The sequence below is a fragment of the Tupaia chinensis genome, unplaced genomic scaffold (assembly GCF_000334495.1).
Source record: "Tupaia chinensis unplaced genomic scaffold, TupChi_1.0 Scaffold000273_1, whole genome shotgun sequence".
NCBI classification, from domain to species: domain Eukaryota; kingdom Metazoa; phylum Chordata; class Mammalia; order Scandentia; family Tupaiidae; genus Tupaia; species Tupaia belangeri.
The window spans coordinates 1,271,151-1,283,058 of record NW_006159755.1 but is presented as its reverse complement, the minus strand read 5'-3'; the positions used below and the strand labels follow the sequence as shown (position 1 = coordinate 1,283,058).

General features: G+C 48.0%; 1 pseudogene; it reads left to right on the top strand.

Annotated features, from left to right (window-relative positions):
• The first annotated feature begins 5,939 nt into the window (after nucleotides 1–5,939).
• Nucleotides 5,940–11,908, top strand: part of LOC102473805 (thioredoxin-dependent peroxide reductase, mitochondrial pseudogene) — a 48,255-nt pseudogene continuing 42,286 nt past the window's right edge.

Genomic DNA, 11,908 nt, shown 5'->3' with positions numbered 1-11,908 from the left:
GATTTCTCACTTTCTGTCTCTCTGTCTCTCTCTGTCTTCCTGGCAAGCACACGCGCCCTATAGCAAAAACCTCTCCAAGAAAAAAAAAAGAAGATAGAAAGAAAATCATGCTGGACATGTGTGCATGCGCGCCCAAGATCCTGAGAGGAGAGGAGAGGGGAAAGGATTACAGCGCGGCCATCATCCCTGGGGGGTGATTTCTCACTTACCCTCTCACGACTGTCTCCCCACCCCCATCCCAGCATGCTCCTTAAGGCAAAAATCTCTTACCAAAAAGAAAGAAAGAAAGAAGAAAGAAGAAAGAAAGAAAGAAAGAAAGAAAGAAAGAAAGAAAGAAAGAAAGAAAGAAAGAAAGAAAACAGTAGTCCAAAGGTGAAACAACCCAAACACCCATCAGTGGATGAATGGATAATCATGATGTGATTATATGAAAATGTACTCAAGGTTTTTTTTCATTTTTAAAAAACTTAGTAATTTATTTCTTCATGAGAGAGCGAGAGACAGGCACCCACACCAGGGTCCTCAAGCCTGATCCACCCCAGCTGCAGCCTGCCCCAGGTCATGGGAACACACATACCCAGCACATTCAGGGAGGTCTCTGGACACAAACCCAGACCCTTCCCACGCAGGTCAGTCTTGCAGGGCCTTGCGTTACTGCTGTTACTGCCGCGCCACTGTCTGGCCCCCAAGATTTGTTTTGATCAGGAATGGTGAGAAACACAGGCACAAACGTGACCGTCATGAAGAAAGAAGCCTATACTGGGACCAGCAGTTAGCGTAATGGCTGTGTCGCTGGACTCCCACGTAGTCGACTGCAGTTTGTGTCCTGGACCCAGTGGCTTAAAACTCTCGCCGGGCGCGTGTGCGTGCGTGCCCAAGATCCCGAGAGGAGAACGGAGGAGAAGGAATTGCGGCGTGACCATCTCCCCCGGGGGGTGAGTTCTCGCTTTCTGTCTGTACAGTGAGGGGGCGAACACGCGCACGCTAAAAAAAAAAAAAAAAAAAAAAAAAAAAACGAAAGAAAGAAACCTATGCTCACCCTAGAAACAGGAGGACAGCGGGCTACGCAGGGCCATGGGGAAAATCACCAGGTGATTCTCGGGAGCGAGAAACAAGAGCATGGCTCAGAGCCTTTGCTGGGCTTTTCCTGAGAAGGAGCTGGAGAGGCAGTGCGGGTGCACGAAGGTTATATCAGATAGTTTGAGTAACTGGTGTGTTCTGAGCTCTAAGGTTGGCCCCTAGTTGTCTGATTCCTAGCCCTGGAGTGATTTAGGGCAGAGGGAAGGTTGGTGTGAGCGCTTGTGAGAGGGGAGATGCCTGGACTGTGGGCTCTACATTGCCTGGTCTTCCTGTCAAAGGGAGGCATTTGCTATCTTAGGACTCGCCAGCCCTGGGAGAGGCAGCCTTTCAAGGACCCAAATGGTCAGAGCATGATAGCTACAGCAAATAAGAGACCAGCCGGTATGGGGGTACACAGACGGTGGGATGTTATTCACTCTTTCAAAGGAAGGAAATGGGCCAGCCAGCTGGCGTAGGTTAAAATGGCTCAATCTCACATGACAAACTGTTCAAGTCCCGGAACCAGCAGCTTGCAAAATACGCCAGGCCCATGTACCTGTGTGCCCCAAAATCCAAAGAGGAGAAACGAGAAGACGGGATTGCGGCCTGGTCATCCCCTTGGGGGGGGGGGAGGGTGCTTTCTCACTTTCTCTCTCTCTTTCTGTCTCTGGTCAGCACATGCGCCCTAGAGAAAATTTTTAAAATGAAAGAAAGAAAACAAAACAAAACAAAAGGAAGGAAATTCTGACCCAGGTTACACAGGAAATGTGAAGACATTGTGCCAAGTGAGGAAAGCCAGTCACAAAAGGACAAACACTGCGTGAGTCCCTTCACAGGAAGTACGTGGAGCAGTCAAATTCAGAGACAGGAAGTAGAAGAGCGTTTATTGGGGCCGCAGGGAAGGAGAAGTGGGAAATGAAAGTTTAATGGCAATCAAGTTTCAGTTTGTGATGCTGAAGAAGTTCTGGAGGGGATGGTGGTGATAGTTACCGAGGACGATGTGTTTCATGCCAACGGAAATAGTAACATGGTACATTTTGTGTTACGTATATTTCACCACAATTTTTAAAAATGCCAAATATTAGAAGTCTCCTCTGATGTGCATAAAGGCAGGCGATTCTTTTTGACGATTTTCAGCTGAATCATCTACGTGTAACTATATTCTAGAATGACCAGATTTTTTTAGACTGTATTAGATAAAAACACTCAAAACAACAACACAGGCTTACGGAAGTTACTTCTCTTCAGGTGACCCATCTGAGCCAGGGTTCTGGAAGCTGAAGCTGAAGTTTTTACACATTTTTCTCTTCTTTTCTTTTTCAATATTAGTAGCCTTTATTGTTTTTAAATTTTTATTCCTTTTTAGGTTTGTGTCATAGGGCACGGATGTTTGCCCGAGAGAAACAGAGCGATGGAAGGTGAGACGTCATCCCCCAGCGCAGATGGCCACACTGCCATCCTTTTCCTCTCAGGATCTTGGGCACACACGCACATGAGCCTGACATGGTATTCAAGCTTCCAGGTTCAGGATTCAAACTGTGATCTGCCATGTGGGAGTCCAGGGCATTATCTACCACATTACCTGCTGGCCCCATGCCTTTTTCTTGACAGTGGGACAGCTGGGGTCCCAGGGGATGAGGCACCGTCCCTCTCTGTGCTCTCCGTTGAACAGGCAGGCGCAGACAAGCACAGTGTAACGTGAGCCGACCCCACCCACACAGACCAGCACTGCAGGTCCTGCTGTGCTCCAAGGAGTAGCGAGGTGGCCTCCGTGTGGCTGCAGTCCTCAGGGGACACAGGTAGATTGACCACGATGTATTCCAAAAAGGCAGAGTGTTAAGGACTCTAGGGACCACACAGAGCCCCAGGAAACACAGAGGAGAGAGACGGCACCTAATGAGGGAGGGCTGGGTCGGTCCTCAGCGGGGAGACACGTGTGAAAGGGCCCCTGGGGGACGGATGCTAGCTCCAGCAGTCAGCAGCAGGGACGCGGAGGCCTGCTAACTGGGTCACTTGGCACCCACACCGTCACAGAGCAGAAAAGCACACAGCCTGCTCTGCGAGGGCCACAGCCGTTAGAGCTGTTCAGGGCAGAGAACATCTCAGCAAGAGATTAAGCTGGACAACTTGGCAAGGGCGATGGCGAGCCAGAGAGCAAGCTCTCATGGCAAGAAAGACCCAGCCAGAGTGGGGACATTTGAGGCTCAACACTCAGGTGTGGGAGGAAAGGGGGCTGGGAGCCCCATGGCAGACGAACCTGCAAAATCCCACAATAGATGCAAACAGCAACTGTGGCCATTGTTACAGGGTGTGTGTGTGGTGGTGGGGGATACAAGTTCACAAGACAGAGTAGATGGGGCTTTGAGGTGGCCAGGGAGGATAGAGTCGCCAGCCCTGAGGAAGTGACGCGTGCGTCAAGGCCTTCACATGAGTATAAAATAACCGAAGAGAGACGAGAGTGCTCCCAACACAAGAAATGGCATGTGCCATGGCCCGGAGGCAGGTTGGAGCCACAGAAAGACGTGGCTGGGACAGGGCAGGGGTTGGCGGAGACGTAAGGAGGGTCCTTAAATAAAAGATGCATTGTCATTTATCTGACTGGTTGTCCCAGGGCTTCAGGTATCAGCCAAGTCCACCAATGCCCAGTTGTGCATTTCTACCCGCCCCGCCCAGGCCCCAGGCTCACGCTGACAGTCTCCATTCCCACTGGGCTGTGTAGCGGCCACCTCACACTGAGATCCTCCTTGGTCTTCCCCATCTCAGTCATGGCAGGACCATCCCCCTGGCTGCAGCTACCCTGGGTGTCATCCTCCATTTCCCCCTTCTCTTCTCTCCTTGTCACTTCCTCGAGCTCCTAGAAACACTTTAACCAAATACCTGTAAAAGCCAGAAGTGCCTGGGTGTGTACGTCTGTCTGGGGCTGTCTTTCCCAATGACTGACAGATATTGACATGGTAGAGCCTGGCTTCCTTGCTTCAAGGTGGGACGACTCTGTGATTTACTTTAGGCTCCTCGGCAGCCTGCGTGACCAAGCCGGGGCTCAGGTATCACCCGAGATTGCACCTTTGTTTGCCTTTTTCCTTATCCTGCTTCCACCCCAGCGAAGCAGGTTCACCCTGCACTGGTTACACTATGACTTGTCTGGTGAGACCGAGCACTCACACAGCAGGTTAAGCGTAGCAACTTTATCACTCACAGACAGGCAGCAAAGGACAACAGAAGCCTAGGATTTGCAGCGAGCTGATCTCAGGCTCTGGAAAGCTGACCAGGGTGGATGGAGTACATCTATACACGCCCTACGTCACGCCACAGCTGAAGGACTTTGCCCTGGGTTTTATACCCAGGGGTACTGGACTTACTGAGCTAAAGTGCTGCAGAATAGCTTGTTCTAAGAGTGACAGTAATAGCCTGGGCTGTTCCAGATGGTTCCCCCGTCCCAGGATGCTGCGTTCCCAACACATTCTATGCTACTCTGAGAACGGGGGAAGATCTGGTGGCCAAGACCCTCCAGAGACTTGTATTATATCTCACTCTCCTTCCAGTTTATCCTGAGAGCACTTCCTTAAATCCTTTGCACATGTGTCCCCATCCCTTCTGTAAGACCCTAACCCATCTATTGCCAAATCCTAGGGTCCATCTCTAAACTATTTTTGAATCTGTTCACTTCTCCCCATCTCCATGGCCACCACTGTAATGCAGAGAACCACAGCTCACAGGCTAGTAACTGCCATGGCCCCCCTGACTGGTGTCTCTAAATTCCCTATTGTGTTCCCTTTCCCCTCCAAATTCTCCACCTGAATCATGTCATCCCCTGGGGAAAGCCATCGCTCTTATTATAGGTCTGCCTGGATAGTCTGCCTGGACTCCTCTTGTACCTGTTCTGACAGGGCAAAGCCTAATGTGGGTCACTGCAGTATTGCTTGGCACAGTGCCTGGAAGGGGTGAATTCAGTCCATACAATCCTTAGAGAAGGTCCCTTAAATCCTTCTAAAGCTGAGGGGGCCAAGGCTATATAATGATACAAGAGTAGAGTGGCCCAGCCACCATGCCCACTAACCTAGAGTCCATGACCCACCCTGGCTAGTAACTGGTTGCAAGAGAAAGGTGGTGTGATGATAATTTTTTATGTGTCAACTTGACTGGGCCACAGGATGCCCAGAGGAATGCCCAAGTGTCTGGCTTACTCTTATTTCTGGGTTGTCTGTGAAGGTGTTTCCAGAAGAGATTAGTCTTTACACTGATGGATTGATTAAAGCAGATGGCCCTCCCCAGTGTGGGTATCATCCAACTCATGGGGTCCTGAATAGACTGAAAAGGCAGAGGAAGTCTGCATCCCCTCCACCTGACTGCGTGAGCTGAACGTCAGCCTCCTGCCCTCAGTGTTGCTCATCGTCAGGCCTTCCGGCCCAGTCTAGAACCAGCACCAGCTCTCCAGCTCTCAGGCCTTCAAACTCCATGGGCTTACCTGGGTATCCAGACAGCAAATCAGGAGACGTCTCAGCCACCATAATCTCATGAACCAATTCCTTATACTCAATCTCTGATCGATGGACAGACAGACAGGCAGATGAGACGTAGATAGACAGATGTCGATAAATTACAGACATAGGTGTAGGTATCGTGATGGCTGACTTTAGGCATCAACTTGATCAAGTTAAGGAATATCCAGATAGCCGGGAAAGCAGTTTTTTCTCTGCATATCTGTGACAGTGTTTCCAGAAGAGATTGCCATTTGACCCAGTGAATTGAGGGAGGAGGGCCCACCTTCACCCAAGGTGAGCAGGCACCATCCACTCAGCTGAGGGCCAGAATAGAACAGAAAGGCCAAAAAAAAGGCAAATTCACTCTCTTGAAGCCAGGACACTCATAATCCCCGGTCCATGGACATCAAAACTCAAGGTTCTCCAGGTTTCAGACCCCACGACTTACACCAGCAGCGCCCCCAGGTTCGCAGGCCTTCAGCCTCAGACAGAGTTACTCCATCGGCCTCCCTGTTTCTGACGCTTTCGGGCTCCGACTCAGCCCTGCTACCAGCACCTCCAGCTCTCCGATTTGCAGCCAGCCAGTGGAGCCTCCATAACCGTGTGAGTCGATTCCCCTAATAAATCCCTGTCATCTGTTTATCTGCCTATCTATCATCTGTTGATTTCTTTTTGGCTTTGTTTCTCTAGAGAACTCCAATACAGATATAGATGATATACAGATAGGTGTAAAGATAGAGATGAAATAAATATAGATCTTCCCTATTGATTCCATTTCTTTGAAGAACCCTGTGTAACGAAAAGGAGAACGTCCATGAGGCCCCTACAATTGCATGCACCATTTCGTCTGCATGTGCACCCTTCTGTTTTCTTTCTTTCTTTCTTTTTCTTTCTTTCTTTCTTTCTTTCTTTCTTTCTTTCTCTTTCTTTCTTCTTTCTTTCTTTCTTCCTTCTTTCTCTTTCTTTCTTCTTCCTTTTTTTGGAGACGTTTTTGCTATAGGGTGCGTGAATTCGCCAGAAAGACAGAGAGACAGAAAGTGAGAAATCCCCCCCCTCCCCTGGGAGGAATGGCCATGCTGCAATCTCTTCTCCTCCATTCTCTTCTCGGAATCTTGGGCACACATACATATGCCCTGGGTGTGAGTTTAAGCCACCGGGTCTGGGACTCGAACCATGTTTGACTACATGGGAGTCCAGTGATATAGCCATTACGCCAACTTCTGGTCTTCCCCCCGCCCATGTTCTCTACTACCTAGGAGCTTCCATTAGATCCTCAAAGGGCTCACACTCCTTCAGAGGAAATAGAAGCAACCCACGCATGGCAGTGAGTCAAGAGAAAAGACCTATCACGTGTTGCCTAATACTAATCTTTAGATGGGGAGAGTAGAATGTCAAGTGGTATGTGTTTTTCTTCCCCATGTATTTATTCCATTAGTTAGTTGAATACATGTTATTAATTCATTTATTCAACTGCAGCTACAGTGGTTGGGCTCTGGGTTTAAATGCAAGCACTGATATTTATTTGCTGTGTGATCTTAGGCAGGTTGCTTAACCTCCCTGCACCCAGGGCTCTTTGTTTGGAAAATGAGTTAATTTAAGCTTTCTTCAAAAGTGTTGGAAGAATGGGAAGTACTTGGAGCAATTCCTGGCACAGAGCAAGTATTCAATAACAATGACCCAGTCTTCATTTATTCGAGTCCAAGCAAAAATGTACTGAGCGGGTCAGCCAATGGCATGGTGGTTAAGGTGGCTGGATCCTATATGGCCAACTGCACAGTTCAAGTCCCAGACCCAAAAGCTTAAAAAACACACCAGACACATGTGTATACATGCCTGTAAACCCAAGAGGAGAATGGAGAAGAAGGGGTTGAGGAGTGGCCATATCCCCTAGGAGTTGCTTTCTCACTTTCCCTCTTTGTTTCTGTCTCTCCCTCTGTCTTTCTCTGGCAAGAACATATGTGCTATAGCAAGTTTTAAAAAAAGAAATAAATAAAATGTACCGAGCACCTGCTGTATAATAGGCACCATTCTAGGTGCTTGGGATATATCCAAGAACAAAATAGTCGCAAACTATGCTCTTATGGAGTTTACAATCTAGCAGGGAAAGACAGGCAGTAAGTAACCATTCTTTTAAAAATTATTTTATTTACCTTTATTTATTATTTTCCAATTTGACCAGAGAGAGAGGGAAAGTGAGAAAGCAAGCCACCAGGTTTGAGACTTGAACTGCAGTAGGCCATATGGGAATTCAGCATCTTTAACCACCACGCCACCTGCCGGCCCAGTAAATGATAATTCTACCAAGTAAATTAGTTTCCTAGAAGCTGATGAGTACATTAGGAAAACCACAGTGAGCAGTCTAGGGAGATCAATAGCTATCAATAGCGGGATTTTAACAGAGCAATCAAGGTTGGCGTCAAGAATGCAGTGAATGAATAAAGGCTTAGAGGTGAGCAGGTATCTGGGAAAACGTGTTCCAGGCAGAGGAAAGAGCCAGTGCAAAGGTCCTGAGGTGGGACTTGAATAGCCAGGAGACAGGGAGGAAGTGATGAGGTCATGGGGAGTGCTAACAGATAAGATTCCTAGTTCACGCTCCAGCACAACAGTTGACAAGACAGAAACAAATACATAATTAACCTTTTTCCTTTTTCTGTATTTCTCAGATTTTCTTTAATAGGCATTTTAAACGTGGTTTTTAAATCATATGTCAAATATTGTTAAAGCATGAAAAGGAAGTACTTTTTAAAAAATTATTTCTTCAATTTTATTGTTATTATGATTGTTTTTTTAATTTGCTATAGGGCATGTGCACTCACCAGAGAGAGAAAGAGGAAGAAGGAGAAAGCAAGCAGTCCGGTGCCTACCCACCAAACCACCTGCTGATCCCAGGAAGTACTTTTACAATAAATAAAGTTCTAGAGTTATGGGAAAGGGAAGAATAAAACTTACAACATTCTCAAGCATTTTCCTTTTCTTTAGCCATTTTGAGAATTTACCATCTGGGAAATTGGGGCATTATGATAATGCCATACTGCCTCCTGTATTGGACGGGCTCCTATCCTCCCTTCGATCATCCACAAGCTGGCCCAGCCAGTCTCTGGGTGCCCTTCTACAGTTTCACAATCAGGGGGACCTTTCCTAGAGACCTGGTTGGGGTCATGTGACTCGAGTCCACCAACTAAAGAACGGGGCCCAGGCGCCATCTTGAGTGAGGGAGTCATTCCTTTACTACTGCAAGAGGTGCCAAGGTGGTCAGAATTTGCTGGGATTGGGTGTTTCTTTGAATAAGTCATTGCACCTGGGTCTAATTTAAGAGTTGGAAAGTTCTTTAATTGTTCTGTATCTCCTCTGTTCATTTACATGACAGTAATGTCACCAAAATTGAGGCCTTAAGGGAGCTTCCTTCCCAAATACTGTTACTTCGCTGGAATTTCCCAGTCTCTTTGATATTTAACCAACACTCTCCCTTGCTCTGCATTCTGAGCCCTCCAGCCCAGCTTTCACCCTAGTCCTATTATAATCTCAGGGCTGGTTGTACAGTAGTGAGCACAACTGCCATCCGATTATAATCCCAAACTTATCCTCTTCATGAGAAGACTGTTTTTGGACCAGCAGTTGGTGTAATGGCTATGTCACTGGACTCCCATGTAGTCGACTGCGGTTCCAGTCCCAGACCTGGTGACTTAAACTCAGGCCAGGCATGTGTGTGTGCATGCCCAAGATCCCAAGAGGAGAATGGAGGAGAAGGGATTGTGATGTGGCCATCCCCCTTGGAGGGGGTGATTTCTCACTTTCTGTCTCTCTGTCTCTCTGTCTGGCGAGCGCGTAAACACTCAAAAAAAAAAAGACTGTTTTGTCTTTTGGCGCCTACTGAATATCACATGATTGTCAGAGCTAGAAGACCAGCAGCCTCAGGGGCAAGTGTGGCTCGGGCCCCTCCTCTCAAAGCCCTTGACCTATCCGTCCTGAGAAATAACCCTGAGGAGAGAATGGGAGCTTTTTGTGGCTACCATCCCCCTTCCTTTCTGATTTCTAATTGGCCTGTCTGGTGAGTCTACCATGGCATAGCACCTCTCTCCACCATGCCACCTACATTCATCTGTACTCTCAGGAGTCTATCCCTCCAAAATTCATGTGTAGAGTCATTATAATGGGATTAAGAGGGTGAAAATATGTGATTACGTATGGAAAGGTGAGGGTCTTTGGGAGGAGATAGTGATTGGGTAGTTAGAATGGAGTCCCCTTGATCGAGTCCTGGTGGGTTTATAAGGAGAAGGAATAAGACTAGGAAACCCCCGTGGAACATTGACCATGTTCTCTCTGCACACGCCCACCACCCTCTGTTTCCGTCAGCCATGCTATGACATAGCTAGTCTGATGCCAGCCTGGTGCCTTTGGACTTCCCAGTCACCAGAATCTGTTCTTTAAGAATTACCCTGTCTAGGGAACCAGCAGTTAGCGTAATGGCTATGTCGCTGGACTCCCACGTAGTCAACCGCGGTTCGTGTCCCGGACCCGGTGGCTTGAAACTCATGCCGGGCGCGTGTGCGTGCGTGCCCAAGATCCCGAGAGGAGAATGGAGGAGAAGGGATTGCGGAGTGACCATCCTCCCTGGGGGGTGATTTCTCGCTTTCTGTCTCTATGTCTCTCTCTGTCTGTCTGGCGAGCGCACGCGCCCTACAGTGAAAATCTCTCCAAAAAAAAAAAAAAAAAAGAATTACCCTGTCTCAGGTGTTTCTGTTACAACGCCGTGGTGGACTAAGACAGGACAGAACTCTATCACCTGCCCTCCGCCATGTACGCTGGCCCACTCAATACGGATGTGTTTATGAACAGATGAACAAGTACCTCTTCTCCCACTCGGGAAAGGTGAAGAAGCAACTCTTCCTGCCTCTAAGCAGACCCTTCTCAGTCTTTCTCCACTTCACAGTCTTCCTTAGCAAGTTGGGAAGGCCTCGTGACCATATATGGGACCAAGACTACCCCACTCCAAGAGCTGACAAGGCCATCCCTGGGGTCCTGTTTGAAGAAAAAGTCAATGAAGATAGTTCTTTTTAGGGCTATGACCCACTTTGCCTCACTGCTTTGAGTCACAGCTTTATAAAAGCCCCACAGAAGTGGCAGAGCCAGCAGGCAGTCCGAAGAGTGGGTGCCCACTCACAGTGCCTTAAACTGGGAGTCCCAAAAGGGGCAGAACAGTAAATATGTGTGGAAACGGTGGAAGCATTTTGTGTGTTTCCTAATGACTGGGTGGAGTACCGTTGGCATCTGCTGAGGGTGGGGAGGGGATGTGCTATGGTTTCTGTCGCCCAAAATTCATGACTTGAGATTTAGTTGGGAAGGTATTGAGTTTTCTCTTAATACAACATCAATGGGTGTGGTCTTTGGGAATGATTTTTTTTTTTTTTGAGAGATTTTCGCTATAGGGCGCGTGCGTTCGCCAGAAAGACAGAGAGACATACAGACAGAAAGAGAGAAATCACCCCCCAGGGGGGATGGTCACGCCGCAATCCCTTCTCCTCCATTCTCCTCTCGGGATCTTGGGCACGCACGCACACATGCCCAGCGTGAGTTTTAAGCCACCGGGTCCAGGACGCGAACTGCAGTCGACTATGTGGGAGTCCAGCGACATAGCCATTACGCCAACTGCTGGTTCCCGGGAGTGATTTTTTTTTTTTAAAGAGATTTTTGCTATAGGGTGCATGTGCTTACTGGAGAGACAGAGGAAGACAAAGAGACAGAAAGTGAGAAACCACCCTCCCCCAGGGGGATGGCCATACCACAATCCCTTCTCTTCCATTCTCCTCTTGGGATCTTGGAAACACGCACACATTCTTGGTGTGAGTTTTAAGTTGCTGGGTCCGGGACAGGAGAGTCCAGCAAAGTAATTATTGTGCCACCTACTGGCCCCTGGGAATGATGAAACTATTAGGAAGGAGAGCCTATGATTGGATTCTGTTGAGTTTATAAGGAGGCGGGGAGAAGACCAGGAAACACGCATGGATAAAGAACACACTCTGCTCTCTTCAAGCTCGAGCTCCTGCCCTCTGCTGTGTTGGAATACAGATGTGACCCCTGGACCTTAAATCTCCAAACCATGAGCTAAACAAACATCTGTTCTCTTAACTTACCCAGGCTCAGGTAGTTTCAGTTATTAGCAACAGAAAGAACTAGAACAGGGTATGACACATTCCACAATGGTCAAGAGGTCCCACACAACCAAGAATCAGCCCCATCCTGTGTGACTTCCAAACATCCACAGGACTGAGTTTTAAATCATTTTTTTTAATTTCCAGAGGGCACGTGCACTCGCAGAGCAAGATTAAAAAAAAAAAAAAAAAAAAAAAACAAGAACAGGGACAAGGGGG